The following is a 27,421-nucleotide window of genomic DNA, read 5'->3' on the forward strand; positions in this document are numbered from 1 at the left end:
GTCGTTCGGGATCGTGGTGGACCCAAATTTCTGCAGTCTACCAAGAATCAGCAGAATGACGGGAATTAACAGGAACGCAAACAGTAGTTCCATGTTTCACTCAATCAATGAGTCTCTCAGAGCTCCTCGCCAAGGAAAATCTCTTCAGCAGAACACCTCATACTTCCTGTTGACATTGGAAGCAAAGATATCCAGTTGAAGGGTCCACTAAAGGGCAAGGTCGTCATAGATTACTTCCAGGAAGAGCTCCCATTAGTCGCAGGCTGGCTTCTGTATGCTGGGCCATACATAAGCCCATTCTGTTACTGTAAGATTAACAGTGGACACATTCTTCAGAGCCCAGACCCACAGCCTCAAGCGGCAGCAACCCCACCTTACATGTTGTTCTATTGCATGCTCGCCATTTTGTCCGTAAAAATAAGGACACATACCTCGAACAGAAGGCTGGAAAGCCTCACGGGACAGTCTTATGACCTGCAATTCCAGCAGATTGATGTGTTACCACACTTCGGGCAGTGACCAAAGAAATCTCACGTGAGGCGATCTAGGCAAGTTGCCCAACCTTTCAGGGGGGCGAACACAACTACGATCAGAAGGGGATAAGGTTGCTATACAGGGTCTACTCATGTTTTTCCTTGGAGTCCACCACAGGAGGTCCTGTGACACCTTGTCAGAGACCTGTAAAGTCTGAAATGTTACTCTGAACAGACCACTGAGCTGAACAGACATGATGCCCAGAATACTTAAAGCAGAGGGCAGAATAAGACTGGAAACTATTCCCCATTTGTAAGAGGTTTGCTACTTAATTATTGACAACAAAGTATGATGAATCCTGCAAAGCCATCACTGAACCCCAGCCTAAGATCGCCTCCCATGTGGCCAAGAGACGGCAGACGCTACCCGTTCCTAACCCTAGGGGTGGAATCATGACGGAGGATCACATGGGAGGAGAAGGCCGTCAGGGGGGAAGTGGTAACTCCATTGGTAGCGACACAGTATTAATCTTGTGAGGATGAGTCCCCTGTAATCCCCAAATATCTAAAGGCTTGCTGTCATTGCAAAAGTCCCTTCCATGAGGAAACCCAAAGAATCTACTGTGAAAAGTTACCTGGGCAGAATAAGGTATATACTTTGGAAGTGCCTGAATTAGATATAACACCCTCTAGTGGCCAGAGGCAGAAGCCGTCCATAAAGATTCCAAGGGGGTTGAAGCTGCAGGTGAAGCAAGAAAAGACTTCACTCTCCCAAGCTGTGGCTTATGGTCAGAGCACGTACAGGACAGCAGGTGTGCAGAAAGGGAAGGAGGTGGACATGGCGGTGTCTGCAAGGAGGATGGCAGGTCGGGAGAGCCATGGTCGCTGAAAGTGGAGCAGCAGAGGCTCCCAGAGAGAGAGAGAGAGAACCGAAGAGGTACCCAAGACGCCGAAGAGAAGAAGCGATCTGTGCAGCACATGAGGATGCTGGAGAAGCTTACCACAGTTAGAGGGTGAGCCTCAGGAGATACACAGGGCACCCAGGCACTTAGCAGTGTTTACCGCTCCCGCAATTGAGTCACAGGGAGTCCGAAATCAAAGTGAACTAAATTGTGGAATGCAAAGACAGTTGAATGAATATCTACCTATACCCCTTAATTGACAAAATATAAGAAGGCAACAAGGTCACAATTCTCCATCTATGAAATGGCAACTTGAGGAAACCTGTAACCCGCATCACTAACAATCAGGAGACTAGTCAGAAGAAGTCAGAGGGCAAGGAGGGCACACACGTCTCCAGTTATGAGATATCAACTTGGGGTAGCCTGTAACCCGTATTGCCAAGAGGCTATCCAGACGAAGAGAGCAAAAAAGGCACAATTCTCTATTTCTGAGATGTCAACTTACTTAGGGAAACATGTAACAGACATTGCCAACATCCAAAAGGTCATACAAAATAAGTAAAACCACCAAACGGGCATGATTCTCCATTTCCAAGAAGTCAATTTAGGGAAACATGTAACAAACTTTGCCAACATCACAGACGATGAGAGAAACAAGGGCAACAAGTGTGCAATTCTCCTTTCCTGAGATACCAGTTTGGGGAAATCTGTAACCCATATTGCCATGAAGAAGAGATCAACTGTATTAGTAGGATTTTTCTTCCTGCCAGGCGAGAACACCAGAAAAAAAGACGGTTGCTTTGGAGAAATGTGTTTGTTGTAATAAGGCGTTGTGGAAAGACATTGGTAACTTTATCATGCTGACAAACTGTTGCATCATCAAAAGTAGTTGCTGTGCTATCCTGACCAAAGTATCCAATTAAAAGAAGAGTTGTGACTTACACCCTGAGAAAGACATTGTGGGGAGAACAATTGCCTTGGTTTTGTGATCAACACATTTGCCTTACCAGGAGGAAATCAATTGTTGGGTTTTTTCACATGCGTTTGTGAAAGAGACATTTACTTTACCAAGTAGGAAGACGCAGTGGATGGAAAAGACAGTTTGTGTTTAACTGAATAGAACTTTGTTGAAACAGAACTTTCCCAATGGTATTCCTGAATTGATCCAGGGGAAGGTAGCCAAACTCTGGTCACAAGGAGTACTCTTTAAGACCTCAGTTGGAACTTTTGCACTGTTTTGTTGAACTGAAGACAGCCAATTATTCCTTGTACACTTTTGTTATATGTGTTAGTGAGAGTCAGATGCTTTTTGGGCAATCAGTCATCTTTCTTTAGTTTGCTAGGCAGGGACATCCTTGTTAGGGTAAGGAAAGATGGGCATTTATCTCAACCCCTTATTTTTAATACATGGCAAACGTTGAGAAAACTATACCTTTGTGTCTGTCTCACATTGCTCATGTTTAATAATCTTTATTGAGATTATAAGTAGTAAGAATACATGTTGCTCACATTGCAGAAATTCATGAAGAAAAAGTTTTATAGTGAAAGGTTCAAATACAAAAGGATCGAATGCAATACTTTCGAACCAAAAGGATCTTAAAAAAAAGAATTTGAATGCCTTTTTTTGGGGGGTCCCTCCACAAACCCCTGTGTTTTGGGGGAAATACCACACATTTTTCCTATACGAAACCAAAAAAATAAAAAGTACATTAAAAAAAAAGCATTCGGACATTTTTTTTTTTTCGATCCTTTTGTTTCGAACATAATGCATTTTGAAACTTTGTATTCGTAACTTTGACTGGACACCAAGAAAAACAATCACAATATAATACAGGAGAGTATAACTAGTTATAAGAACTCTGAATTAGTAGTTAAATGAGTGGGACCACAAGAATAGTGAATGAAGGAGGTTGAACCACAATCTATTGTGCAATGGAGTTGAGGATCATGTACAAAGACTTACAGGGGGGACAGACCTGATACAAACACGAGAACAAAGGGAATGGGGCAAGGGGAGGAGGTATGAATAGCAATATATTTGAGATTTCTGATATATAGCAATGGAAAAATCTGATGAATAACTAAAAGGAATCAGGCATTACCACAAAAAAAAAAAGAAAGTAACTTCAATAGAAAAGCTTAGGTGTCATGTGAAAAAGTCTAAATAACTAATGAAAAAAGCCCATTTGGCATTATACTTGGGAATAGTGTCTTGGTTGGTGGACATACATAGCTCAATTCTTTGTAAATGAAAGATGTTCCAGCATCCCCTGGTGGAAAGGTTTTGCAAGTCCTTCTAGTTTGTGGTGATGCGCTTCAAAGCAAGGGCGATGAACAAATCAAAGCTTGGCAGAGGCATTCAATGCTATGTCTGTGACCGCCAGGCTACCCAGAAATATTCATAAAAGAAAGTGGGACACCTACAGTAAAAATGAGTTTGACTTAAATACATATGGACAGTAAAACATGTGTTTATAGGAGGCAGGGGCACCACCACACAACCAGCATTTATCATCAGCATCTTTCTTGGATTTGGATAGTTTCAAGGGGGTAATACATGCTCTGTGAGTGAAGAATAGATGCGGTGTTATGTTGGCTGATGCAGATCTGCCCCTGATCCTAGAATATAATAGAGACCACGTGTGGTCATTAAGAGCACAGCCCAAGTCATTTTCCCATAGCAAGTAAACAGGCCAGACAACAATCTGAGGTCAGAACGTTGTAGAATTTTGAGGCCTTGACATTGGAAACCATGGTGAGCTGTAATAGTCTAGAGGTATCAGGTGAAAGGATGATATTCGAGATATGGAGTGCATCTAAGCATGAATTAACCAAATTATTATAAAAGTTGAAGTCTGAGACAGGTATGGAGAAAACATGTCTCAGTGTTTGGAGAGAATAGAGGGGCCATTGACAATTTGCTGAATAAATCTGATGCTTTTTTTTAACCAAGATTTGCGATGTAAAGCTGTTATTAATAGTGATCTTTTTATTATGCCAAAGAAACAGGAAGAGGTTCTTGGAGTGGGTTTTAGTATGAGGGAAGAGAAACAATCTTAGGGCAGAGATAGAGGCCTTAATGGGGTCCGATAGAGCCATGGAAGAATAGTTAAATACGTAAGTGTGGTCAGCTACATCATAGGGATGTACCAAGTGTTTTTCTAACGAACACCAAGAGGGAATGTCTGAGAATTTAGTGGGAGCGAACCAACAGCGGAATTGTTTGAGGCGAAATGCTGAATGATAAGATTTGAAGTCTGAGAACCTAACCCCTCCCATGTCATACAGGGCTTTTAACTTGGCAACCACAATCCTCTTGCATTTACCAGCACCCCATAAGAAATTGAGAAGAATGAGAAGAATGAGCAGATGGACTTGAAAAATGGAGATAATGGGACCAAGAGGAGTTGTAAATAGTATAAAACAATGGGGGACAACATCTTAATGTCAAGCTGACCCCACCAGGAGAGATAAAGTGGAGACCATACTGATGTTATTCTGTAAGTTGATCTAATAAAATGTGCTTGTTAAGTTTGATAGTATTACATATTGAGGGGGCAAAATGAATACCGAGATATTTAATACAATCCTGACACCATTTAAAACCAAAGACATCTAAATCGTGTTTGAAACAAAAAGAGTTTAGGGGTAAAATCTCAGATTAATCTTTGAAGAGTTTGTCGCCAGACACTAGGGCAATTTGATGGATTCTATTAAGCAGTTGAGGAAGGTGGAGTTTGGGATTTTTAATGAGGATAAGAATATCAGCATACGCTGTGAGTTTAATCTATTTTCCACAGGGGATTCCAGGGAGGTTTCTATTTGATCTGATAATTTACAACAGGGGTTCAAGAGCGAGAATTTAAAGAATGGGGGAAGAGGGGAAAGCCTTGTCGAGTGCCTCTTTGTAAGGGAAATAGGATTCGGATTGACCATTAATACTAATCGACGACTTGGGACAAGAGTAGACAGGTTTAACAAGGGAAATGAACTGTTCACTGCAGCCGGGCCATCGGAGGGATTGAAACAAGGTCCCAGTTGACCCAGTCGAAAGCTTTCTCCGCATCAAATGCAATAGCAGCATATCCCTGTCTATCTTCTTTGTCCTTGGAAACTATGTGAAGGGTATAAAGTAATAATCTTGCATATGCAGATATGTTCCGCCCAATTTGATCAGAGGGTAGTGATGATTCGTTCTGTTGGTGAGAATTTTAGCAAAGATTTTGCTTTCAACATTAATTAGAAAAATTGGTGTGTAGTTGCTCGGAAGAGTGGGATCCTTATCTGCCTTGGGGAATAATACAGGAAGACCCTCAGAGAATGAGCCAGAGGAGGATTTTTGGGAGATAAAGCAGGAGAATAATGATTTAAGTTTAGGGGTAAGGGAATGGGCCAGACTTTCATAAAATTTGGTAGAAAGACCATCCGGCCAAGGGGCCTTTCCTTTACCTAACACTTTAATGGCGCAAGTGATTTCTGGAAGTAAAATATCACCTTCTAAATAAGATAGGTCAATTTGGGGATACAAATGTTTATTGATGTTGCAGAGAAAAGAGTCAATATTCTCGGAGGGGACAATGGTGTCAGGAGTGTATAAATCTGAATAAAGGTTTTTAAAACTTCTTAAGGTATCATCTGAGTGATTAAGGGAAATGCCAGATGTATCTTTAATGTGAGATATATTTGTTCTTTCTTTCCTGTTTTTATGATCAGAGGCTAGTGATTTACCGGCCTTGTTGGAAGTTTGGTAAATCTTGGTTTTATATTTTAAGATGGTCCCAGCAGCTAATTCAGTAAGCTCATTAATTTGAAGCGTAAAGCCATGACCAGACGAAGGTTTGCTGTGTTGGAGTTCTGATCATGTTTTTTTCAGCATTGGTCAGCTGAATATAAAGCTTGTCAACATGTTTTGCACGTAGCCTCTTTTTGTTACCCAAATAAGCCATATGACCACTAGGTGCAGCCTTGAATGCTTCTCAATTGTTCACTACTGAATCATGGTTTTCAGCAAAGAACTGTTGTAAGAACAATTGAACGGACCCAAAAAACTGCTGGTCTTGTAACAAAAAATTACTGAATTTTCATCTGGACGACAGCTTCTTAATATCCTCAAAGTTGAAGGAGGTGGATACAGGGGCATGGTTAGAGATAATATTGGAGATCAAAGAGTCAATAATAGTGCCTGTGAGAGATTTTGGGAAAATAAACACAAGCTAGTCGGGAGAGTGGGTTATGTGGATGCGAGTGGCATGTGTAGTCTAACTGTAGGATGGGAAAGCCTCCCTGAATCAACTAGGCCCGTCTCAGCAAGACAGCTTACAAAGAATTTGTGAGTTTTAGATGTTTTGAACAATTACATTTCCAATCTAGGAATGGGTCAAGAACTTGATTAACGTCACCACAAACAATAAAATTGGTGAAGTCATTCTGGAGAATCATTTGTTTGATGGAAACCCAAAAGCCAGGATCAGGTAGGGTAGGACCAGAGATTTTCAGAATGGAAACATACAGACCCAATCAATTGCTTGAACCATAACTAGCGCCCATCGGAGTGAGCATCTTGGCATATAATCTTGAATGGTAGTTTCTTGCCGTGAAGTATAGACACTCAATTTTTCTTGCCTACCGCAGGACTTGCAATGACGTCTTTAATCCAAAGGGATTTGAGCTTCAACGCTAGATAGATGTGTCTTGTATGCATGCCAGTGAAGGCTTGAGATTATTGAGATGGGATAAAATCTTGCACCTTTTTATAGGATTGTTTCAACCCTTAACGTTCCAAGTAACACACTTAAATAACAGTAACAATTAGGTGGTTGTAGGGGCATAAAATAGACCTGTAATGGACAAAAAATACAAGCAAACCAGAATAAAATGTACAATACGAATCAATGAAGTAAAGACCTGGTAGAAACCTCCCATAACGGGGATATGACATGAACGGAACACACAAGGAAGAGGGAAGGGAAGTCTGATCAAGAACAGAATGTTAGGAATCAAAACATGAGGACAAAATCTCAGATTCATGAGAAGAAAGTCAACAGCTTATATGACAAGAAAACCAAAAGCTGATCAGACCGGGAAATAGGAACAGAAAGGGAGAAAAAGGCAAAAAGGAGAAGGTGATACCTTCCGAGCCGTCAAAAAGGAAAGACTACTCACGGCAGAAGAGGGATGCCATGACAGCACCGACACCCATGTTATATCATAAAGTTAATAACGGCATTACACAAAGCCCGATGTGGGCAGAAAAAGTATGAACACTAGAGCCCCATGTTCTGGAGGCAGTTGAGGCGTTAACAGGAGACGACATGTCTATGCCCCCATTCTTGATAGAACGAATGAACAAGTACTCTCTTACCTGGTAACGTTCTTTCGATGGGATAGTCCGACGACGTATTCCATATCTATGACAGTAATCACCACAGCTGTGCTGCTTTGGAAAATCTTTCGCCGTCTGCGTCGATGCGCCACCCTAGAGGACCTCCTCTGACGGCCGACGTCACTGGATGTTATAAGTAGGATGCACGACGCCCGTAGCCTCAGTTGTAGTTTTTTTCCCAGAACGTGTGGCACCAGTCTTCTGCCAGTCTGACCACACAAAGCCTTGCGGAAACGTAAGCTGTAATCGCATAAGAAATTCTGTAGCGGGGAAGGCAGGGAAGGAGCGATATGGAATACGTCGTCGGACCATCCCATCGAAAGAACGTTACCAGGTAAGAGAGTAACGTTCGAGGGGATTGGGTCCTCCGACATATTCCATATCTATGACAGACTCCCAAAGCATACCAATGCAAGGAGGTGGTAAAAGAATTTGGAAAACAGAAATTTAGAATGCCCAATCAAATTGCGGAGTAAAGGACCGCCTTGCCAAAGGCCAGATCCTGCCCCCGGATGGAATCGAGGGAGCAGTGACGTACAAACATATGTACCGAAGCCGAGGTGGCTGCATCACAGATGTTACGAATAGGAACACCCCCTGTACGGCAGTAGATGCAGCCATACCCCTGGTAGAATGGGCCTGTAAACCGACCGGTGGGTCCTTACCCGCCAAGCGGTAACATTCAGAAATTGCCAGGATAATCCATCGGGACTAAGTCTGTTGAGTAACAGCTTGTCCCAAATGCCTTCCAGCGTAACCATTAAAGAATTGATCGTCCACTCTGACCCGGGACATGCGTGAAAAATAAAAGCTTAAAGCTCTCCTAGGATCCAGCCTATGGATCCTCTCCTCTTCCTTACCAGGATGCGGAGGATAAAACGGCGGAAGAATAACCTTCTGGTTTAAATGAAATTCCGACACCACCGTCGGAAGAAAGGACGGACGGACTCCAAGACAACCCTGTCCTTGTGAAACACAGTGAAAGGTGGCTTAACTGAAAGTGCCTGTAACTAACTCACTCTGCGAGCGGAAGTGACCGCAACTAAAAATACAGTTTTAAGCGTGAACAGTCTCAAAGGGCAGGAATGCAAAGGCTCAAACGGAGCACCCATTAGAAACTTGAGACCAAGGTTCAAATCCCAACCGGGCACCTGGAAAGGTGACTAAGGGAACACATTAGTGAGCCCTTTTAGAAACTGAGAAATTAAAGGAATTTTAAAATAAGAACACTCTTCAGACGAGCGCTTAAATATGGACAGCGCCGCCAGGTAACCTTTAACGGTACCCACTTGCTGGCCCTTGTGGTCCAAAGAAAGCAAAAAAGACAGAACCACAGGAATGTCACATGAAAAAGTATCCACATTCTTAACGCTGCACCAGTCGCAGAACTTTCTCTAACGGTACAGGGACTTTGTTGCCGGCCATCTGGCCGAAAGCAACACCTCCATCACATCTTCAGGGAGGTCCCAATCCTTATACCTCAACCTTTCAGAAGCCAAGCGTGAAGGTCGAGGGATTCGACCTCTGGATGGAGAACCTGACCCCCACCCCTCCCGTGAGAGCAGATCGTCTCAGTAGGGAAGACGACGTGGAGGGCAGATGGACAAGTTGAGAAGGTCCGGGTACCACGTCCTCCTGGCCAATGCCGGAGCAATGAGGATCATCCGGGAACCGAACCTCTGTAACCTCTGCAGCACTTGCGGAATGACGGGGACTGGAGGAAACGCGTACAGCAGTGGGAATGACCACTCCACCACGAAAGTGTCTCCTAAGGCTTTGGAGGAAATTCCCACAAGCAGAAACTTTCGCACTTCCGGTTGACACTGGAGGCGAAGAGATCCACTTGTGGGGTCACCCAAAGGACGAAGATCTCCAGGAGAATCTCCTGAGCCAACTCCCACTCGTTTTCTTCTCCGGCCAGATGAACTGCAGAGACCGAAATTTCCTGCTGGATTGCCCAGAACCAGAGCTGCATCGCCTCCCTGCACAGAGGAAGTGACCCTGCCCGCCCCCTTTTTGATGAGGTAGTGCATGGCCACTGTGTCCGTCAGAATCAGGACATTCTTTCCTCGCACAGTCGGCAGAAAAGCCTTCAGGGCAAGCCTGACGGCCCTCAGCTCCAACAGATTGATATGGAGTCTGGACTCCGACGGAGACCAACGACCGCTGTCAAGTCATTGGCATGAGCTCCCCATCGCCGTGAGAGATGAGTCGTCACGATCGTCACCTCCGGCCAGGGTAGCCAAAATGGAGCCCCCTTCATCAGATTGCCTTCGACGACCCACCACAAAAGGTCCTGGGTGACCGAGGGCGGCACCTGAACAGAGTCTGACATCCTGCCAGAGGACTGAGACCACTGGAGCTTGGGTGCCCATTGCAAAGATCTCATCCGCAACCTGGCCTCTGGCACCAGAAGAATGCAGGATGCCATGAGGCCGAGCAATCTCAAGAACTAGAATGCAGGGAGACACTGGGCATGTTGGAACTTGTGCACCATCTGCCGCATGTGATGAGCCCTCACCTGGGGAGGAAAACACTGCCCCAGGGACGTGTCGAGCACTGCTCAGATGTACTGGAACCTCTTTAGTTGGCGTCAAGTGGGACTTCAAGTTGAGGGAGAAGCCCAGCTTGTGGAGGGAGTGGCAGGTGACAGACAGATGATCCAGGACTTGCTCAGGAGAGCGCACCCTGATCAACCAATCGTCCAGGTAGGGGTAGACGTGAATCCCCACTTTCCTGAGATGCGCTGCCACCACTACCATGAGCTTGGTGAAGACCCTTGGGGCGGAGGACGGATCGGCACATGAAAATAACCGTCCTTGAGGTTGAGAGACACCAACCAGTCCTGAAGTTGAAAGGCCTGGAGGACTTGAGAAAGAGTAACCATCTTGAACTTGTTTTTCCTGAGGAGTTTGTTCCAACCGCACAAGTCCATGATGGGTCTCAATCCCCCGCCTTTCTTTGAAATCAAAAAATAAGGGGAATACCATCCCTTGTTTGTCTCCGCTACAGGCACCAGTTCTATGGCGCCTTTCTCCAGCGGGGATAGAATTTCCTGCGCAAGGAGCGGATCCGGACTCTTCAAAGAGAGTTTCCCTGGTGGATTGTTGCGAGTCCTCTGCCGGAAAGGAAGACAGTAGCCGTGGGCTATGATCTCCAGAACCCATGACTGAGCTGAAGCGGCTGCGGTGTTGCCTGAGGTCAAAGAGGCAACAGCCCGAGCGGCCTTGGCACCTCGAGTACCTTGTTTTCCACCTCTGGCACTCCTACGGTGGTCCCTTTGACTAGCAGCTCCTTTCGCTTTACCAACAGATGAGTAATAACAAAAGGAAACTCCCCTCTATTGCTGTCCCCTAGGACGAAAAGGCGGAGGTTGGCGAACTGCAGCACCCAACGAAATCGCTGCAGCTTTTGAGGTCTGCAACCTCTGAAGGCTCTCGTCAGCCTTGCTGCCAAAAAGATGGACACCATCAAAGGGCATGTTTAGGAGCCGGGCTTGCACATCAGGCGCAAACCACGACTTCCGCAACCACGCAAACCTGCGTATTACGGTGCTCGCCGCCATTGACCGGCTGACGCAATCTGCCATGTCCAAACTGAACGACCTCACACATGGCATCCTTGCCATCCTGGTCAAATGCACGAAAATCATCCCGTTTGTCCCCTTCAGGAACATGTTCACCCGCTAAGGAAACAGTTCCACAGAGAGTGCGTGAAACGTGACAAGGCACATACGGAGTTGGCAGCCTGAAGAGCCATATCCCCCGACGAAAACACTTCTTCACCCAACCATCAAAACGCTTGTCGTCCCTATCAGGAGGGATGATAGGATACGACCCCTGCTTTGCTGGGGCCTTAGCCGCCTGCACCACCAAACTCTACGGAGTGGGGTGCGCGGCCAAGTAGCAGGGGTCACTATTGGCTGGTTGGCATTTTCGCGGCAAAGACTTGCCCACTGACGGGAGACTCTCCGGAGCAGTCCAAGCCGCCGCCACCCTCCTTTGTAGAGCCATATGGAACCGGGTCAGTTGGTGGACCTTGGTTGAAGATATCTGTGAGGTCATCCTGAAGAAAATCCCATGGGGGAGCATGTAAGGCAGAATCCTGTGCAGTTCCCTTGGGGAACACTGCAAAAAGATTAAGACTACAGGAGTAAGCAGTAAACCCAATTGGTAGCAGTCTGCACCACCCAGATTTACCTGGTAGCTTTGGCTGAGCAGTCCGACTTCTCTCAAGAAGAGTAGGGCAGTATATAGAGTATACACAATAGGGCTAAAAACACAGTAGAGCAAACAAACACTGACCAGAGCTTTGTATAAAAAGTATATAATTATTTATTTAAAAACACACTTTAGGCAATATACTAGCACTCTAAATCAAAAGCAAGTTAAAACACAGTCAGGTAAAGTATGCACACCTCCCTTGATAACTATTAGACAAGTCAGAGTTAAAACACCACGATTTGTTAAACAGATGTGAGCGCCTAACCTGATGGCACTCCAATAGTTCAGTTAAAGGCAGAGCATAGAAATAAAACAAGTCCCAACACTTTTAGGAGTTCTCAGCAAGGGAAATAAGGCAGGATACCCTGTAGAGCCAAAGTTCATAGGCCAGGCCCACTTTAAATGGAGCAAAGCGAAATGTGCCCGGGATCACACGGTTTAAAATGCACTAAAAAGTCTTTGCAGAATGCTCAAAAGAGGTTGGGGTGATTCAAGAAGATAAAGTTAGAAGGTCTGGGGCCAACCCAGTTGGAACGCCAAGGATCTAAGGGTCACCTTGGGCAAAAAATGAAGAAAGGGAGGCCAGGCAAGACAGTACCTTAGAGAGGAACCTCCAGCGGTGGCAGTTGTTCCTGGCAGTGGTTGCAGTTCATTGTTCCGACCAGGGCAAGAGAGGATCTCGTCGAGGAGGAAACTTGGAGTCGATGCACTGCACAGGGATGAAACCAGCCGCAGAGTTCTCCGGTTAAAAGGTGTGTTCCTTTTATTCGTGGTCAAAGTGGTGAAGCTTGGCTATCCGGCCGCCGGGGTGCTTGGCACGGGCGATTCGACCAAGAGACGTCTTTGGAAGGCGAAAAGGGTGAACTGGTTGGTCCCACCAGCTCAGAGGAAGAAGACTCGTCCAGCAGATCTTCTCTTGTAGTTGGGAAAGTGGTGAGTTCGTTGCAGCAGGACTCCACCAGAGGTGTCGTCGTTGCAGATGGCTCAGCTTCTTCCCTCTTCGGATTCGTAGGTCCTGTGGCAACTTCTGAAGTTCCAGTCCCAAAGGCCCTGCTTTTATGCAGAAAAACCCCCATTCATCAGCCTAGCTGTCAATCACACATGCTAAGTGGTGAGCCGGGCGGCTCACCACTGAGCCAATCAGAGTAGAGTGTGACTTGGGTTGCCGAGGCAACGCATTCCAGGGTGCCAATTCCCCCCTCCACCCTTCCTGTGGAACCCAGACAGAGTGGCACCATTTGGAGGGCTTCTGTGGAGAAGCCCGCCAAAAAGTGGAACAAAGGGCTCGACCTTGGTCAGAGTTACAGAGACGGACACGAACGCCACTTTAGAAAAGAGTTCTGGTAAAAAGCCCCAACCGTTAATTTAATATTAAATAAATAAACAGTGGTATCTTTAACATTGCACCAAAAAGTGGTGCGATTAAAATCAATGGGAAAATCCCATAGAGAATATTCCGGTGGAATATTTTGCATGGTACCCACTGCCACCAGCCAGAAACTCGACAAGGGGGGACTGGACAGTGGCCCCTTGAAAACAGACCCAGGGGCAATATGATTAACCCCTTCCAGTACTTCCACAATATGTTGGTTTGTACTAGTTCTGTTCATAATTTAAGAATAGTAAAGTCCACGGTGACTTTACATGCCCTGGGAAACAGTAGTCAGTCCCAGGGTATGGAGTCTATGTTTGGGGGTCACTACGACACCCCTGTGTTACTGCACTGAGGGTGCTGTGTAACACATACACAAAAAAACAGATTATCCTCCCTTGCCTGAACACTCTTGCTGCACAGCAGAAGGACAAGGACCCCACTGTCCTAGTAGACACTTATAACAGCCTAATGACCAATGCCATTGAGAGCCTAGCTCCACTAAAAATCCGTAAAGCCAAACAGTCCCACCTGAACACCTGGTTCACCCCGCAGCTCAACGTGCTACGCAAAGAAAAGCGCAAGGCTGAAGCCCTTTGGAAAAGCCACCCCAATGCTGCCAATAAAGCTTCCCTTCTAATCACCTCTCTTAACTACAAGGAGGCCATATTACAAGCCAAAAAGGAGACATACAACTCACGAATATCCCAGGCAGAATCGAACACTAGAGAATTATTCAAAATCCTCAAAGAGCTAGAATCTCCCTCACCTGCCCCGGAAACGTGCACCAAGGACAGCACCTGGTGCAACAATATACAAAATGCCCTTCTCAACAAAATATCCACCTTGCAATCCAAAATCAACTCCAAACAAAATACCCTCCACACCCTTACATTTAGTAATACCAGGCCACCTAAATTAACAACCCCCGACTCCCTTGTGCCGTTCTGCTTTACACCACTCACCGTTCTGGAGGTTGAAAAAATCATCTGCAACTTAAAACCCTCAAACTGCCAAGGGGACACCTGTCCAGCCCCGATCATTAAGGAGTCTGCTCACAACCTCTTATCACCTCTTTCATCAACGCCTCCTTTCAATCGGGAGTGGTCCCCAATAACCTAAAGGATGCTTGGGTTATCCCTCTCCTAAAAAAGCCCACCTTAGACCCGGAGGTTCCAACCAATTATAGGCCTATCACAACGGTCCGATTTCTGCTAAAGATCCTAGATAGAGCAGCATATCTTCAGATACAGAACTATCTGGAATCAAACAACCTTCTAGGCACGAGACAATCCGGCTTTAGACCGAAGCACGGTACGGAGACAGCCCTCCTCGATCTCAAGACTCAAATTGAGGATCTCAAAGACAAAGGTAAACTAGCCCTGTTACTACTATTAGACTTATCTGCTGCCTTCGATCTGGTTAATCACCAAATCCTCTGTCACCACCTGAAAACTGCAGCTCACTTCTCCGACATGGCCACAAACTGGATTCAATCCTTCCTGGATAACAGACAGATGAGGGTTTTTTCGCCCACTTCCGCGGCTGACCCTGCACCAGTCCCTTGCGGAGTCCCCCAAGGATCGTGTGTATCCCCGACCCTTTACAATGTATTTACTAAACCCTTATTTGATGTTCTCGACTATCTGGGTGTCACCTACACAAACTATGCGGATGACACCCAGATACTCATCCCCATCACGGGTGATTACACATTAGACTCAAAAGCCTTGAACGACGTTTACCATGTCATTCAAACATGGATGGCCCAACATGAGCTCCGTCTCAATGACGACAAGACAGAGCTCCTCATCCTAGGTACTCAGCAAAGACTAAACAAGCTGAACCCTATGTTCAGCTCCTTTAACATCGATGGAAATATAATGAAAGTCTCCAAAGACACAAAAACGCTGGGAATTTACCTCGACTCCACCCTCTCCCTTCACAGACAAACTAATGCAGTTGCGGCGGCCGCCGCCTATACCTGCAAGTTGATCACAGCATGTCGCCCTTTCCTCTCCTCGCACAACTGTACTACTCTTGCTAGGACCCTGGTCATGTCCAAACTAGACTATTGCAATGCATTGTACCAGGGCACTAATCAGGGTAACCTAGACAAGCTCCAAATCATACAAAATAACGCCATCAGGGCAGCCCTCAATATCCCCAGATCCGCACACATTTCGGATACCAGGAAGAACCTTCACTGGTTGTCAGTCACCCAAAGGATCTCACTAAAATCGCTTGCCCTCACCTACAAATGCATGAACAACCTGGCCCCCACTTATCTCTCCTCACGATTCACGCTGTACACTCCAGTTCGCTCACTTAGATCTACCCTCAACCAGAGCCTACGGATACCTAGATACAAGCTCCAAACAGCTGGTGGTTCTAGCTTCCCAGTCCTGTCAGCCAAACTGTGGAATGCTGTCCCTTTGACTATCAGAAACCTCCCCTCCCTCAACCTTTTCAAACAGAGCCAAACGTTGGCTTGCCTCTTCCAATGCCTAAGCTACACTCTGAAAACGTGTTGCAATAACCTATGTAGGGATGTACTACTTGACAAACCATGTATCGTCGTACTACCTATGTCTATCTCTATGCCATACTTATTGTTTGATATATTATCATTGTATGCAACTTATGTAACCATTGCCTTAAGAAATGCGCCCGGTAGCCTCCAGGCCTGGTCTGCGCTATACAAATAAAATAAATACAAATACAAATAGATTCCCTATGGAGTAAAAGACCCCCTAGCACAAAATCACACAAACAGTCAGAGACATACCTCAAATCATGTCTGAGAGTGGGAGTACAAGAGTCTCACTCTTAGCAGGAGAAAATAACAAACCCCAAAAATCCAGCAAAGCTGCTGAGGGACTTTAGCCTTATAAGAGAATTCTCCCTAACATGTGGAAATGTAGGCTTTCTTCAACGAGTATAATCGTATTTCTGATGCTTGTATCTGCTTAGATTCATATGCTATGCATATGCCGACATCTAATGGCAGTTTAAGAGTATTACATTCTTTGTTTACAGATAATTTGCAATAAAGAAAGACATCTATGCACCTTTGACTCTTGGGGGGGGGGGGCGTATGTGAATCTAAGCAGATACAAGCATAGATATACAATTACGGTGAGTAATGTATCCCTTCTGAGGCTTCTGGATCCAATTTCCTCCATACTGTATGGGCGTCCCTTCTAAGGGACGGGAGACGGAACCCTTTTCACCAGAAAAAACATTCTTCCCATTTAAATTTAGAGGCGTGCAGGGCTGCTGACCAGGGAGCATGCGCTGCAGGGAAACCGCCCTCTGGCACCACACCTCAGTCCCCATTGACGCATCGACAATAGATTTAACATTGCCTAATGACACCAGTATTATTAGGGGGGGGGGGGGTTGGTGGGAGGTATGGAGGAATAACCAGGTTACTCACCGTAGTGACCACCTTACTCCTAGTCCATAGTCCCCTTTCCTCCATACTTATGGGACATCCCTCCGTCCTGTGGGACGGGACCGGAGCACTTTGTAAAAACCATCCAAAATTTTGCAAAAATTGTCCCTCCTCCCTTTCTTGTGCGGGGCCCGGCATGTGGCCGTAACCCTGCCCACCTTGGCTCCGCCCTGCGCATCGCCCATCAGTCTTTTTCTATCGCCAGGTCTAAGACCTATTAGCAATAACAGAGAAACCTCATTAGAGGGGACGGCGGGCGGGCGTATGGCGTAAAAGGGACTATGGACTAGTCATAAGGTGGTCACTACGGTGAGTTACCTGCTTATACTCCTACGTGCAGGAGCTTATCCTTTTCCAGAACCTGAGTAGCCGTCGTGGAAGAGGATGCTGCAGAACTGGACTGCAAAGTGGCCGCAGCCACCACTGTGGAGGAGGGGGGCAGACAAGACAGGGCCACCTCTTCCGAAGAATGTGGCCTGTATCGCGCGTCAATTTTCTTATTGACGAAAAGTCCAGTGTGTGGCTTTTCCCAAACCCTGCGGACCTCGGCCAGAACGTCCTTCTGCAAGAACAGGCCAGTACCCTCCAAAGGAAACAGGGTGAACAACTCAGAAAGCACGCCCTCCTGCAGAGCGGGGGCCTCGGACACCGGAACATTCAAGAAGCACATCATGTCCAGTACCCGATCATGAAAAGCTCCAACAGAGCGGGGCAGGTCCTTGATGTCCTGATCGCATTGCGTGTCATCCGACAGGTCAGGATCCTGCTGAACCGTGTCGGGTGCTGCCTTGTCCATGGGGGCAAAGGCGGAAGAGTCGGGGAAGGCACCGTAGGCAAGGGAGGCGCCGGCGGAACCACCGGAGGAATGGGTGGAGCCGGAGGCGCGGGCGGACAAATCTCCCTAAACAGCCCTTTGAAATATTTCCTCATGGGGTTGGTACACATGAGCATCGGAAATTTGCCAAAAAAGTCAACCTCCGGGGACTGTTTTCGAACCAGAGGAGGCCTCTCATGAGGGGGACAATTACAGGGACGTAATGGGGAAGGGTGCCACACCAGCCACTCCACCAACATATCCACATAAATCAAAGGTGCCGACCCCGCAGGCAACGAAACATTGTGCGGAAGGGGCACCCGAGCATTCCAATCGTAAACTGGCTGGTAAGGATGCGCACAAGGAACCCTATGTTCACCCAGGGAACCAAGCCCTACACCGGAGGCCAATGGCGTAGTTGTAGGGGTAGCACCCAAAATGGCCGCCGCAGTCGTGGCGGGAACAGGCGCCATTTTGTCATCACCTGAGGGGAACTGCGGCACATGAGGAAGTAAGGCAGGGATCCCCGTTGATGGATCAGGGGTCTTAACTTTAGCCTTAACATAAGGAACCTCGGCTGAGCCGGTACTATGTGGCCTGGAATGTTTCTGCGACATACCAAACGCCAAACTAGCCTTCCCAAGAAGGACCTCGGCACTGCTGGTAAAAGAAGAACTTTCCTTCTTTGCCCCCTCAAAAGATCTGGCGTTGGCACAAGAGCGGGAACAGTGAGAAACAACCTTCACCGATAAGGCCTTGCCAGGCCTCTCAGAAATGTTGGTAACTTTAGCCTCTGTGCGAGGGACCTCGAACCCAGATCCGGTAACAGCCTTACTGGCGCAGGCCTCGAACATCCGTTCGGTAACACCAAGCCCCGCCGAGGCTTCGGGGAGGACCCTGGTCTTATTTTTGAGGGAAGCCGACAGAGGAGCCTCAGAGCAAGCTCCCATACCACACAACTCAGTAGAACTGGGTCTACAAGCAGCCCCCACAGGAAGGGCCTCTGAGTGTACTCCGGTATCCATAGGCCCCTTACGGAGACCCTTAGAGAAAACTCTGTTATAATTATTAGGCCCAACAGGCACCTCAGGGCGAACCCAGGTGACAGAGCGATCAACGCCACTACCGGCCCGGGAGGAACCCAGAAAGGTGTCCCCCGTCCGGGGTGCTCTGAAAAGTAAATAACTTACCGGGCGCCGCTTCTTTTCGTCGATGAACGCTTGAAAATGCAAAGGAGGAATTAGTCGGAAAAACCTCCTCCCACCGCTCCAACCGACGCTGAAGAGCCCGGACCGAAAAAGAATCAGTAAAAATAGGAGTCCCAACGGTGATCCGGACCCAAACACTCTAAACAAAGAGGATGGGGATCTGCCTTCGTGAAGCGTCAGTGACACGATGAACAATCTGTAAAGTCTAGTTTGAACGACAGACAGACTAGTACACAATCGCTAGTGAGAGCCAGAGAGGAAAAACGGAAGAAAATCTTCCACGGATGCAAGTGCGTCCAGACCCGAACGAGCGGCGAAAAGGACTCATGGACGATGCGTGGCGTGGAGCCAAGGTGGGTGCGGTTACGGCCGCGTGCCGGGCCCCACGCAAGAAAGAGGAAGGACAAAATTTTGGATGCTTTTTACAAAGTGCTCTGGTCCCGTCCCACAGGACGGAGAGATGTCCCATTAGTATGTAGGCAAGGGGACGGGACGTAGGAGTAAGGGAACTATGGACTAAGAGTACTGTGTCACTACGGAGAGTAACATACTCTTATGTCCCGCCCCTTTCGTCCATACTGTATGGGCGATTACAACGGAATGTAGCCCCAGGGTGGAGAGGAGACCCTCCTTAAGCAAACAGGTTCCTGAGATCCGCCTGTCCGAAGGCCGCATCCGATCTAGACCCGGCATCCAAACAGTAATGCTTACAGAAAGCAGAGGGAGTGGCCCAAGTGGCCGCCCTGCTTATTACTTGCCAAGGGACATGGCACTGGAATGCAATGGCCATTGCGTTGGCCCCGACTGCGTGGGCATGCATGTTGGCCGGAAGTGGCTTGTGCTGACCCTCGTACGCCTCCTTGATGGCAGAGACCATCCAGCAGGATATGGAAGCCTTAGAGGCCTGGTAGCCTGGCCTTGAGCCTCTGAAAGTAAAAAGTAGGGCATCCGACTTGCGGAAGCCCTTGGTCCAGTCCAAGTAGAATTTTAGGGCACGCCTGACATCCAGGCAGTGCAGCACTCTGTGCTTCGTCCTTGGGATCGGGAAAGAACGTAGGGAGGACTATTTCCTCGTTCAAGTGGAACGCAGATGGAACCTTGGGCAGGAATGCCCGGTGCGTCTGCATGACTACCTTGTCCTTGTGAAAGGTGGTATATGGTTCAGAGGCGACCAGGGCCTGGATCTCGCTGACTCTGCGAGCCGAGGTAAGACCAACTAGTTAGGTCATCTTGATGGTGACCAGCCTGATGTCCATAGACGCCATTGGCTCGAATGGTTTGTGCGCCATGGCGCCCAAGACTATGTTAAAGTCCCACAGAGGGTGCGGTCTCTTGATGGGCGCGTAGAGCCTATCGAGACCAGTCAGATGTTTCTTGATGATAGGGTTGGAGGAGGAAAAAAAAAATCCTTCCTCCGTGTTCCTGTAAACCCCAATGGCTGCAAGGTATGTGCAGCAGGTGTCCACCTGTACGCCAGAATGAGCGAGGTGCGCTGAAAAGGAGAGCATGTCGTCCAAAGTGCACGCCAGGGGGTCAATTCCCTTGGAGTCTGCCCAGTGGCAGAATCTGGTCCATTTGCTCTTGTAATGGGCCTTGGTGGCCTTGCTCCTGGCACCTTGTATGATCTCCAGATTGGCCTGTGAGAGGCTAAGGTGACGAAGTGTTACCTGTTCTGGTACCACGCTGTGATGGCTAGTTTCCCTGGTGCAGGGTGGATGACTCTGCCCCACTGCTGTGCCAGAAGATGTGCTGGGCCCGTCGGAAGGTGTATAGGGGGAACCTCCGAGAGGCTGAGTAGTTCCAAAAATCATGGCTTGGCCGGCCACCATGGAGCATCAGAATGATGCAGAGTCGGTGAGACTCCTTGATCTTGCAGATGTCCCTGTTGATCAGAGGAGTGGGCGGAAAGGCGTAGGCTTTCATGCCGGTCCACTGGAGGTGAAATGGGTCGCCAAGAGAGCCAGGAACCTGACCTTGCCAGTATGCGAACTGGGGACAATTCTTGTTGTGCCAGGTGGCAAAGAGATCCATTTGGGGGTGACCCCACCTGTTGAATATTTCCCGAATAACGAGGTAGTTTAGCTGCCACCCGTAATTGTCCAGTCCCAGCTTGCTGAACCTGTCCGCTTCCAGGTTGGATTGCCCCGGGAGGTGGACTGCCGAGAGGTAAATGTCGTTTTCCAGGGCCCATTCCCATATGTTAATCGCCAGTCTGCACAGAGGGGGTCTGGTGCCTGCCTGCTCGTTGATGTAGTACATGCTGGTTGAGTTGTCTGGATGAGGACAACGTGCCCTTGAGAAGTGGTAGGAATGCTCCGAGCGCTAGCCAGATGGCATTCAGTTCCTACCAACTGATGTGGTAAATCCTGCTCCTATCACGTCCAGGTGCTGTGGACCGAGAGGTCGTCCAGGGTGGCTCCCCAGCCCTCGAGCAAAGAGTCTGTTGTGATGGTGGCCTGCGGAGAGGGCGGCCGAAAGAGCTTGCCAGTCCATAGATTGCAGTTCATGGACCACCATGTTAGGTCTGGGTGGAGAGAAGGAGGAACGTTGATCTCGGATTGCGAGCCCCGCTCCCGATTCCATGAGGCCACGAAGTGCAGCTGAATCCTTCTCATCCTTAGTCTCGTGTGCGGCACGGCTAACAGGACCAATGCAAGTAGGCCCAGGAGATGTTGGTACCACCATGCCGAGGTCACCTCTCTGCCGAGAAAGTGGGAGATGGCACTCTTGATGGCTGAGATTTTCTCCTCCGAAGTGAAGACCCTCTTGTAGCACGTGTCCCAAATGAGTCCCAGAAAAGTCAGTCTGCGTAGGTTGCAGCTGTGACTTCTTGAGGTTGAGCAAGAAGCCCAGCTCGTGCAGTGTGTTCATAAGGGCATGGGAAGAGTGGTGTACCGCTTCCGGAGATTTAGTCCCAACGAGCCAGTCGGGGAGGTATAGGTAGATGTGGAGGCCCTGCTCTCTGAGGAGGGCCGCCACAGCGTTCATGAGTCTGGTAAAGACCCTGGGGGCCGAGTTGAGGCCAAATGGAAGGACTTTGTATTGGAAATGCTAGCCCATGATCCTGAACCGTAGGAAAGAATGATGGGGCTGCCATATCGGGACATGTAGGTACGTGTCCTTCAGGTCCAGGGAGCACATCCAGTCTCCCTTGTCCAATGTCTCAGCAATAAAAGCTGGCGTAACCATCTTGAATTTCTGCAGGGGTAGGGAGAGGTTGAGGGTGGAAAGGTCCAGCACAACTCTCAGGCCCACCCGGTTCTTCTGAATGGCGAAAATCCTTGAGTAGAAGCCAAAGCCTCGCTGAGAGGCTGGAACTTCCTCCACTACCTTGCTCTCTACGAGCTACCAGATCTCTCCCAACCTGTGGGAGTGGAGGGGAGGAAAGGCTGGGATAGGACGTGTTACACCGTTGATACTACAGAGGATCCAGGGGTCCGCAAAATTCTGGCACTAGAATTGTGCATGGAGAGCAAGCCTGCCCCCCACCGGAGAAACGTGGACCCGAAGGGCGTGTCATGCCGCCTTGCCCTCGGAGGCCGACGCCGAGGAGGGGGTGGGGGGGGTGTGGCGGGGGGGAAACTGGAAAAAGCCCTTACCCCTGCCCTCCTTTTTGTTGTTTGCGCCGGTTCTGAGATGGCGAGCAGTACAGCTGCCTGGATCTGCGTTCCTAGAAGCCGCAGAACCCTCCATATGTACAACCCTTTTCAGAGTGCTGCTGAGATTGGGTGTACGATTTGGGCGTGGTCTTTGTATGAATGGATAGAGACTTTGCTGTTTGTGAGCTGTTCTTATTGTCCAGCTCTTCGTCCGTAGCGGAGTGGAAGCGGTCCCCTCCTCCCCCAAACTCGAACGGTAGATCTAGAATGCGCTCCTGGACATCTGGGTTGAATTTCGTTGCCCGGAGCCAGGCTGTTCTCATGTCCGTGGCAATGCAGATGGCACTGCCTGAGGTATCGATATGAGCCACTGTGGATTCCATGAGGTCATGCGCCACGAGCTTGGCTTCAGCTAGTCCTGCCTTAAAGCATGATTGGCACTGGGTGGGGAGTTCCGGGAGGAAGCATGCGATTTCCCGCCATAACCTTTGGTTGGCGGTAACGAGCAAGGAATATGCATTGCCCTGACTAAGGTGCAAGGATGCGTTGGAAGTAGATTTAATTGCCGTATGCCTCCAAGATCTTCTCATACTTGCCTAGCAGGGCCGTAGAGGAGGCGGCTGAGGACGACTGAGGCTTTGAATATAGTGATGCCGCAGCGATCACCTAGGAGTGTGGCTGAGGATGGGTCGAGAGCAAGAGTGTATCCCCCTCCTGCCTGTACTTGGCGTCCAGGCGTCGACTGACCGGCTGGACCGAGTGGGGCTTAAGCCAACCCTTCTTGGCCAGGGAGACTACATCGGTTTGCAGTGGAATTCCCGTGTTGGCAGAGTGGTATCTCATGAGGACTTCAGCACCTTCTCACTGGCCAAAGAGGTGGCCGGGGATACCGACAGGGTAGTGGGGGGCTGCTGGAGCTGCTGCGTACCCTGTCCCTGTCGACCCGGGGGTTGGTAGAGCTGCATTTAGGCACCCCCCTCGGACGTATTGCCAGAGTTAGGGCGTAGCCCCTCGGCCAGAGTGCCGGTAAAAGGGCATAGCCCCTCGGCCAGAGTGCCGGTAAAAGGGCATAGCCCCTCGGCCAGAGTGCCGGTAAAAGGGCATAGCCCCTCGGCCAGAGTGCCGGTACAAGAACCTTCTGGCCCCTCAACACTGCGCCTGGGAGGATCCGAGGATCCCCCAACCCGAAAGTCGGTAGCTGTAGCAGCCTTGGTGCACGTGCCGGTATAAGGACCTGTGCAGTCCCTCCGGCGCAAAGGAGTCTCCCTTGCGGGGTGCGCTGGAATATATTGTCCTACCTTGGGCCTGGTTTGATGCTTCACAAAGTCCTTGAGATCCTCTAGAGACAACCCCTGGAAGGGCTCCCTCCACCTGACTAGTCTGTTCTTCAGCGCCTTCGAGGACAGCGAGTGACACGCCGAATAAGATTGCAAACCGTGGTCTGGGCCAAGGGAACGTAGGCAGAGGGCGTGGGGGTCTAAAGAGCCCGTTGCAGGATGGACACCTGCTGAACCCAGTAGAAGTCGACATGCGCTGGGGAGGAGCGTGACGCCTGAGGACCGGGTACCTGAATGATGGATAAAACAAAAAGAAATTATCTGCGCGTGGAATTACATGGCCGAAGCCAAACCTAGGTGCGCTGGTGAATTCAGCCAATTCCCGTTGATGCGGAAAAGGGGACTGAGTTGTGGCGCCGAGGGCTGAGTCAGGGCAGTGTTTGCTCCCTGGGCCGCACCCCTGTGCGCCTCTAAATTTAAAGGGGAAGAAGGTTTTTTTCTGGTGAAAAAGGTTCCGTCTCCCATCCCTTGGAAGGGACGCCCATATAGTATGGAGGGGACGGGACGTAAGAGTAAGGCAAGACTACAGGATGTTGAATGAAAGCTTGTCTGTGCCTAGCAATATAAAGGGGGTTGATGCTGGGGAAACATAGGGGCTGTTTTATTCAACAGGCTTGTTTTGATTCACGACAAAAAGAAACAATTAAACTTGTTAAACTGCAGTGGCTGGATTTTGCAAGCTCCCAAAACAGGTTATTCCAGCTGGTCAGAGATAAGGCTTCACCCAAAAGGGAGCCACCATAAACTTCCAGGACACCTGGATAATTGCTAGGTTGGAAAACTTTGACTGACCAAGACAAAGAAACTTCAACATACTAATCAGACTTGGGTCTGGGCTGAGCCATCTTACAATGGAACTTCTAGGACAAGTATGTGCGAAAAAGAAAATCACACCTCCCTGTGACTTCTACAAGAGCCTTCAAAGAAAAAGGGTGGTAGCTTGGAAGCTATGCCCGGATATGGGGAACAATACTGAACATTTGTTTCCCCAAGACTATTTTATAAATAAAACATGTAAGGCTTATCTTTGCCATAGGACTTTGCAAAAATGTGAAAAGTTAACAGTTTAAATGTGATTTTATGGGCTTTCATTTACAACGTCAGACTTCACTGACACATGGGGAATAGAAATGGCAGAGAATTGGGTATTATAAGCAAAGTATCCATGATGCCATTGCAAAGTTGAATACTTAGATGCCTAATGATAATCCACACCCATGTATAAAGTTTTAAGTAATATAATTCTCACTGAAAAGTGTAAAAAACTGGTAGAAGGGAGAAACAAGGTCCCACAACCGTGAGGATTGGACTGCTATGCTCGACATACAATATGTAATCTGCCCGTGTGATTTGTTCAAGTGCCACAAATATATAAATGTGTAATTTAGGTTATGACAGATTTTTGGCAAAAAGGACTGTGGGATGGCTTTTTACCTCATAAATTGGGACTCCTCCTCAAGGAGGCAATCAACATTTGTCCTATCTGCTTCTTGGAGGTAGGCCTAGCTCAGTTCTGCCCACCAATACTTCTGTGATGTCACCATGCCCTATAAATAAGAGTGGTTGACAGCGCTCCAGACACACACACTACTGAATTTCCTGCGGCTGCGTTCCTGATCTGCTCCATTCATCTTGCGGATTCCAGATTCCACTACAAGGCCAAAGCATTGCTGATCCTGTCACAGCAAGGCCATTGATCCAGAAAAAAACACTAAAATCCCATTACAAAAGGGGAAAAGCTGTGGTACCTTTTGCATCCTGTAATCAGACCAGCTTGCTGCCCACTACCTGCATCCCCACTGCAACCCTGCCATCCAGCTGTCCTTTCCATACGGTGACCAGAATTGCCCAGCTGTTTGCTGTAAGGCGCGCCCACCGTTTGGTGACCAGACCCAGTTGGCCGTTCCATAATTCCAAACTTAAGCGTGGGACAGGGTGCACAGAGAATTCTAAGTGCTAGCGCCATATCTCCATTTCTGTCTGGTGTGAATCCTAAGCCCTTAGTTATATTTTGAGTAATCAAACAAATTTCCAGTTAAAGTTGAGCACTGGGGTGATAGGGTTGACCTCGCAAATTAACCTTGGAGCTTACTGTGTTCCTCTTTAACAATATAGTCTAGATAATTTAGTTTAACATTTGCCTTTCTTTCAAAACCAAAGTTTTCATTTTAACTGCTCTATTTTTCCTAAAAGTGAAACATTCCACCCTGAAAATCTCATCCAAATCTTCAGCTACCACCATTCTTTGAAATGAAATGAGATTTTATTTATCTTGCGCTCGTACACAAGTGTGTGAGAGCGCAACCAGGCAGAAAGGGAGGGGAACAAGGGAGATAAAAAAAAAAAACAGAAAACAGCGTGCTTACTAGGCCCAGTGACATTTAAGAAAGCGCAAGTGCAAGGGAAAGGAAAATGGGGGAAAAGTGCAGGGTGGGGGGAGAGTGGAACGTGCAAAGCAGAGGAGAGAAAAACAAATATTAAATAGAATAAAAATAAATAAGGGCTTTAAACCATGCAAGCAAGTGACAGGTGAAAGTTAGTCAGAAAGGTATATCTGATAAGTGCAGATGAAACGTGGGAGGGAGACTATATGGGTACAGATACAGAAACCCTAGTGGAGATGGTGGCCTGGAGGCAGTGCAGGAGGGTGGCAGGGTGAGCAGATACCTGGGCCCGAAAGAACAGAGGGTGGCCAAGTGCACAATGCCATGAGAAGAAACAGATCAACCGGGGAAAAGGGGGGCAAAGGCAGAGGCAAAGAGGAAGGTCTTGAGATGTTTCCGGAACCGAAGATGTTTTTCCTCAAGTTTCAAGGTGGCCGGGAGGCTGGTTCCAAAGGGAGGCACCAGCCAAAGTCAGGGATCTACCCCCAGCTCATTTTTTTGCAAAATGACTAACCCTGAGTGAGTTTGAAGTAGAGGAGCGAAGGGCTCGAGAGGGGAGGTATTTACGGAGGGATAGTTGAAGGTATTTTGGACCCAGGCCCCAGAAAGCCTTGTGGACAATGCAGAGGGTTTTAAATTTAATCCTTGCATCCACTGGGAGCCAATGAAGGGATTTCAAAGCTGGAGAGATACGATCCCAGGGCTTGAGGCCAAGGAGACAAGTCTTGCAGTCCTGTTCTGGATTAGTTGTAGAGGGCCGAGAGGGGAGGCAGGTAGATTTAGGAAGAGGCTGTTACAGTAATCCAGTCTTGAAGGAACCAGAGCTTGGGAGACAGTGAGCTTTTGAGGGAAGGAGAGGAAAGGTAGAGTACCTCTAAGGAGGTGGAGTAAAAAGTAAGATGTTTTGGAGACATCAGAGATGTGTGCGGAGAAGGAAAGTGTAGAGTCAAAGTTAACCCCAAGGTTCTTAGCCGTGCAAGTGGGGGTGGGAGGAGGGCCAAGGGAGGCCGGCCAGAGAGTGAGAGGGAAGGAAAGGATGGAGACGGTGTACCAATAAGGAGGATCTCAGTCTTGTTGGCATTTAGACATAGATCATTGGCGGCACACCAATTTTGAATGGCGATTAGACAATCAGAGATGAGGGAAGGAGAGGAGGAGGCTGAAGGAAGACTGAAAATGAGTTGGGTATCGTCAGCAAAGCACTGGAAAGTTGAGCAGAACATTGAGATGCAGTAAGCAAGAGTTGCCAGGTATTGGTTAAAAAGCTAGG

General features: G+C 48.1%; 1 protein-coding gene across 4 annotated transcripts in view; it reads right to left on the minus strand.

The window, feature by feature from the left end:
• The window catches only part of TICRR (TOPBP1 interacting checkpoint and replication regulator), a 1,117,313-nt gene that overhangs the window by 615,299 nt on the left and 474,593 nt on the right, over window positions 1-27,421 (minus strand). The gene's annotated exons all lie outside the window — the stretch shown is intronic.

Source organism: Ambystoma mexicanum, chromosome 11, assembly GCF_040938575.1.
Source record: "Ambystoma mexicanum isolate Mex_15411 chromosome 11, UKY_AmexF1_1, whole genome shotgun sequence".
NCBI lineage: Eukaryota > Metazoa > Chordata > Amphibia > Caudata > Ambystomatidae > Ambystoma > Ambystoma mexicanum.